General features: G+C 40.1%; 3 non-coding genes across 3 annotated transcripts; 2 read left to right on the forward strand and 1 right to left on the reverse strand.

The window, feature by feature from the left end:
- Nucleotides 1-4,364: 4,364 nt before the first annotated feature.
- On the forward strand, nucleotides 4,365-4,436 carry trnae-uuc (transfer RNA glutamic acid (anticodon UUC)). The gene has a single exon. It is a non-coding gene; the product is annotated as a tRNA-Glu (tRNA).
- A 125-nt stretch (nucleotides 4,437-4,561) lies between these two features.
- Nucleotides 4,562-4,648, forward strand: trnay-gua (transfer RNA tyrosine (anticodon GUA)). The gene is given in 2 exon segments: nucleotides 4,562-4,598; nucleotides 4,613-4,648. It is a non-coding gene; the product is annotated as a tRNA-Tyr (tRNA).
- A 115-nt stretch (nucleotides 4,649-4,763) lies between these two features.
- trnae-cuc (transfer RNA glutamic acid (anticodon CUC)) lies at nucleotides 4,764-4,835 on the reverse strand. The gene has a single exon. It is a non-coding gene; the product is annotated as a tRNA-Glu (tRNA).
- Nucleotides 4,836-5,000: the final 165 nt, after the last annotated feature.

A 5,000-nucleotide genomic window follows, 5' to 3' on the forward strand; every position in this document is an offset into this window, starting at 1 on the left:
CGTTCGTCTGTCTGCTTCGACCAATCACGTCTCTGCATGTCCATCTTTCTCATTTTTTGGACAGCCCATCAGATCGCAGCATTTCCATTTTCTCCATTTTACGACAGCCAATCACCGTGGCCCCTTTCCATCATTGCCGGATCATGCGCAGTAAGTCCACCTCCTATAAATCATATTTTTCACTTTTTTCATCAGTTATTTTGGTAAAAGCCACGCGAAGTCCGTCATATTTATTTTTGAAAAAGCCGCGTGAAGTCCGTATAAGTCCATAGGTAAGATTACTAGTTAATTAACTAGCTTTAATTCATAGTTTTTTAAATAAACTTTTACATTGTTTTATTTAAGAAGTTGACAGTGACATCGAGGTAAGATTTTAAGTTTACATTGTGTTAGGTAACGTTAAGAGACGTCGACGTTGTTGCTTTGTTTAGTCTCCTAACTATCTTAGCTAAGAATGAATGAATGAATGAATGAATGACAGAGAGAAATTAATGGGTTTAACTTACATTGTTATAATTGGTATAATGTGGGTACAACACCTGATATTGTGTTTGAATTAATGAGTTTTGTGTTGTGTTCAGACTGTGTTTACCAACTGATAATAATCTTATTATGATTGTACTAAATTACTTTTATATCTGCTACTACTATGTATCAATAAACACTGAGGTACTATGCATTAATATATTATACACTGAGGTACTGTGTATTCATATATAATACAGCCTACTATCTAATGCCATCTACATACAGGACTATTATAGTAGTGAGTTAAAACTACCCACAATGTGCTGAAGAGTTACAAATTTACAGTGAATAGTTAGAATTTTATTTACTCTAGTAATGGAAGAAGATGGCATCCAAATGCAAAAAGCACAGGGCTATAAGCTTTTATGGTTTTATAAGGTTAAACCTTCATAAGGTTTTCTGTTTTAGGGGTCTGGTCTTCTGAGGCAGGAAACAGGCCGTCACCCCGCCAGTGAAAGTGGCATGACCTGTATCTGAAGGTAAATTTAGATAAAGTGTTATGTGTACAATCTTAAAACATAAAGCTATGTCATATTGAAAGGGGTCACATATGATTCACTGCCAAACAATATTACAGTTTGAAAAATGTCCCGTGCATTTTAGGGGACAAATGCCTTTGTTTAGAGGGACACAGACATATATTTGTGGATTTCATATACAAAGGTATAGCCTCAATACTGTCCTAAAATTATGTAGTGTTGATGTTGTTGTCTCTATTATTAAATTTAATTTTCTTTTCCTTTAACCTGTAGCCTTCCAGGTCAGTGTCCTTTTTCAATGACACCTGGTCCCTTATCTACATCATCTGCTGCTACACCAGGGAAGATGGCAACATCTGGGCAATGGCAACACCTGCTCTCACCTCTCACCACAACTTTTACTATGGCATCAGTAAGTAATGAGTATTTACTGATACTGATATTTACATTTTTAGCATATTCAAATATATGCAGTGTAATAATAATAATAATAACAATAAATGTAATAATAATATATTATTATTATTATTATTATTATTATTACATTTAACAGTTTTCCAATGAGGACACCACTGCACCCTCCGCCCCAACAGCTGTGCCCACCAGCCTAGCTTCTGCTCCTCCGTACTTTCTGATCGTCCTAGCCTCTCTTCCCACTGCTACAACTACAAGTCCCTCTGGGACACCTGCCATGGCTCCAGCAGCACCACAGCAAGAACTGGTAGGTCCTTTGTGACATGTAAACAGTGTGAAAGATGTAATATTTTTCTGCCTGTGATATTGTTGTTATTTTATTTTTATATATGAAGAGTTCATATATAAAGAACTCTTTATGAAGAGTTGCATCGATGCAAAAGCCTCTAGGTGCCATTTGAAATTTTCTTCTAGAATGACAATTTTTATCAAGCTTGTATATTTAAGTTCAGTGATTTCACTTAAATGACAATGATAATTACCTATTAATTGTTATTTAAGTGAAATTGCTGAACTTAAATATACAAGTTTGATAAAAATCATCATTAAAGAAGAAAATTTCAAATGGCATTTAGAGGTTTTTGCATCTGAACTCTTCATATGCATATATTTAACAGGCTGAGGATGAGCGCAGTATCCCAGGGATGGACAGAGTGGACAGCCTGGCAGAGTACTTGGTGGGACTGAGGAATGAAACTGGACAAACACTTAACTCCCAGCAGGCCAGTACCATCATCCCCCTGCCCAGTGGCCAGACTGTTGTCGTGGCCACAGCCAGTATTATGGGTACATATACTTTCCCCAAAATGCTGGTATTTCACTTCACCAGTGGATGGAGGAGATGCGGAGGAAGAGGGCAGATAAGAAATAAACTGTTCAATATTCATCCCATATAGGTCTGGTCTGGCATTTCAAAAATAATTAACATAACAGAAAAAACACTGTATATTACAGTTTTTTGGTGTGAGCCTGATTTTGTCTTTTATATATTTTTGTTACCAGTTGACCAGAATCTTCTTCCTTTATTTCTTTTTTTATTTGGTTTATTTATTTATTTTATATTTAATTGTTCAATTCTTTTTTATATGTGCCATGCTTACTGTGTGTGTGAGAGAAAGAGATAATTAAGATGAATATTTTGCAATAAATGTTTAATATATTAAAACAGCAATCCTTTATTTATTGCCAACATTCACTCAGAGAAGACAATTACATTGTTGCAGTTCTTTCAATTCTATTTTATTTCATTTTAAATTAGATTGTATTGATGAATTGGGTACTTTTCTCAAGCAAATATGTAAATTACATACATACAAATAACACATATGAATACAGTAATAACTTTTTATCATTAATCATTCTGCGAGCCTGAGTCAAAACACTTTTGCAAAAATCCACCTTAACTATTTATTATTATTATTATTATTATTATTATAGACCTACATCTAATATAGTACATTTGAAGGAACTCCATATTCATATGGGTAATAAATAAATATAAACATGTATCCATACAATGAGAAATAAGTTTTTATAAAATAAGTGTTAAGGCATAAAAGCACATGACATTTATACATTTATGTTCGTTCATTCATTAAGAAACGATTAGAAAAGATATTGGGTGATTTTAAACTTGTCAGAGGTGGGATTCGAACCGACGTCGTTCACGTCAGTGATTTATCAATGAAACATATAAAAAGGCAATTTTCTAAAAAATATGAATAGCAATCTACCAAAAATCAAACAGACGGGTCAAAGGTGGATTTACCTTTTCCCTTTCCTTTCATTTTTTTCTCTTTTTTCCTTCTCTTTTCTCTCTTTTTCCTTTTCCCTCTTCTTCCCCTTCTTCCCCTTCTTTTTCCCTCTTCCCTTCCTCAAACAGACTATTGTTCCCCAGCTTTAGCTCAGCTGGTAGAGCGGAGGACTGTAGGTGGCAAATTGGGAATCCTTAGGTCGCTGGTTCGACTCCGGCTCGAAGGAGGTCTTTTTCACACGCAAACATTTAATTGGCCATGCTTCTCGACGAGGCCGTCAGCGCTTGAGTGTGTAGTCCGCCTTTTTGCAATCACGACTGCTACAAGAGGGCAAAAGCTCATTCCCTGACCGGGAATCGAACCCGGGCCGTGGCGGTGAGAGCGCCGAATCCTAACCACTAGACCACCAGGGAAGGGTTGCTCACTCTTTCCCATCAAGCCTGGCTGTGTGCCTCTACCACATTTTGCAGCAACTGCTCAAGCAGGGCCACTAACACTTGAATTTTCCTCCAGGAGAGGAGATGTCTCTGACCCTGGATAACAGATCTTCCACTGAGAAAGTGCCACAGGATCTGTGGGAATATCCTAACAACACCACAACTTGCCATAAAAACAAAGCAACCGAGATCCCCAACATGTGACGCCTCCATCTCGAAGCTTTTTATAGCAGACCTCTCAATGGACCCCTTCCTGACGTTGGCTCCAGGCCTGTTAATGGCATGAGATGAAGGTGGTGGGCCAGTGGCGCAAAGGATAACGCGTCTGACTACGGATCAGAAGATTCTAGGTTCGACTCCTGGCTGGCTCGCTCACCCTCTTTTGACAGTCCAACAATAGGCTGCTTTGTCAGTGGGATAACGGTTACCATGAAATACCATGCGTCTTTTCAGATGCATTGCATGGGTACTGTCACAAGGACCTTGCTTTGCGACCAGTTTATAGTGTCTCTTATGCCAGCACAGGACTGGGAGGACACTGAACCCCCTGGGCGAGGCAAATGAGAGCTCCCTCCGATGAGCCTGATGAAATCGAATTCAGTAAACAATTCCTTCGGCTCATTCCCATATTCTTAAAGAAGGGGGTGGTCGCACACTAAAAGCCAAAGGGCCTGCTAGTGGCACGAGGAAGTTCCCATATGGTCTAGCGGTCAGGATTCCTGGTTTTCACCCAGGCGGCCCGGGTTCGACTCCCGGTATGGGAAGTTTGTGTTGTCTTTGCTTCACTTATGGAAACGGACAGGACGTGTCTCTGTGCCTCTAGCACTTTTAGCCAGCAGGCGCAGCTCACGAAACCTGATAGGTTTAGGTTCTGTCCGAAGCCGGTGTGCCTTCGATAGCTCAGCTGGTAGAGCGGAGGACTGTAGGTGGCAAATTGGGAATCCTTAGGTCGCTGGTTCGACTCCGGCTCGAAGGAGGTCTTTTTCACACGCAAACATTTAATTGGCCATGCTTCTCGACGAGGCCGTCAGCGCTTGAGTGTGTAGTCCGCCTTTTTGCAATCACGACTGCTACAAGAGGGCAAAAGCTCATTCCCTGACCGGGAATCGAACCCGGGCCGCGGCGGTGAGAGCGCCGAATCCTAACCACTAGACCACCAGGGAAGGGTTGCTCACTCTTTCCCATCAAGCCTGGCTGTGTGCCTCTACCACATTTTGCAGCAACTGCTCAAGCAGGGCCACTAACACTTGAATTTTCCTCCAGGAGAGGAGATGTCTCTGACCCTGGATAACAGATCTTCCACTGAGAAAGTGCCACAGGATCTGTGG

The sequence above is a fragment of the Pimephales promelas genome, chromosome 5 (assembly GCF_988280905.1).
Source record: "Pimephales promelas chromosome 5, fPimPro1.hap1.1, whole genome shotgun sequence".
Lineage (NCBI taxonomy): Eukaryota > Metazoa > Chordata > Actinopteri > Cypriniformes > Leuciscidae > Pimephales > Pimephales promelas.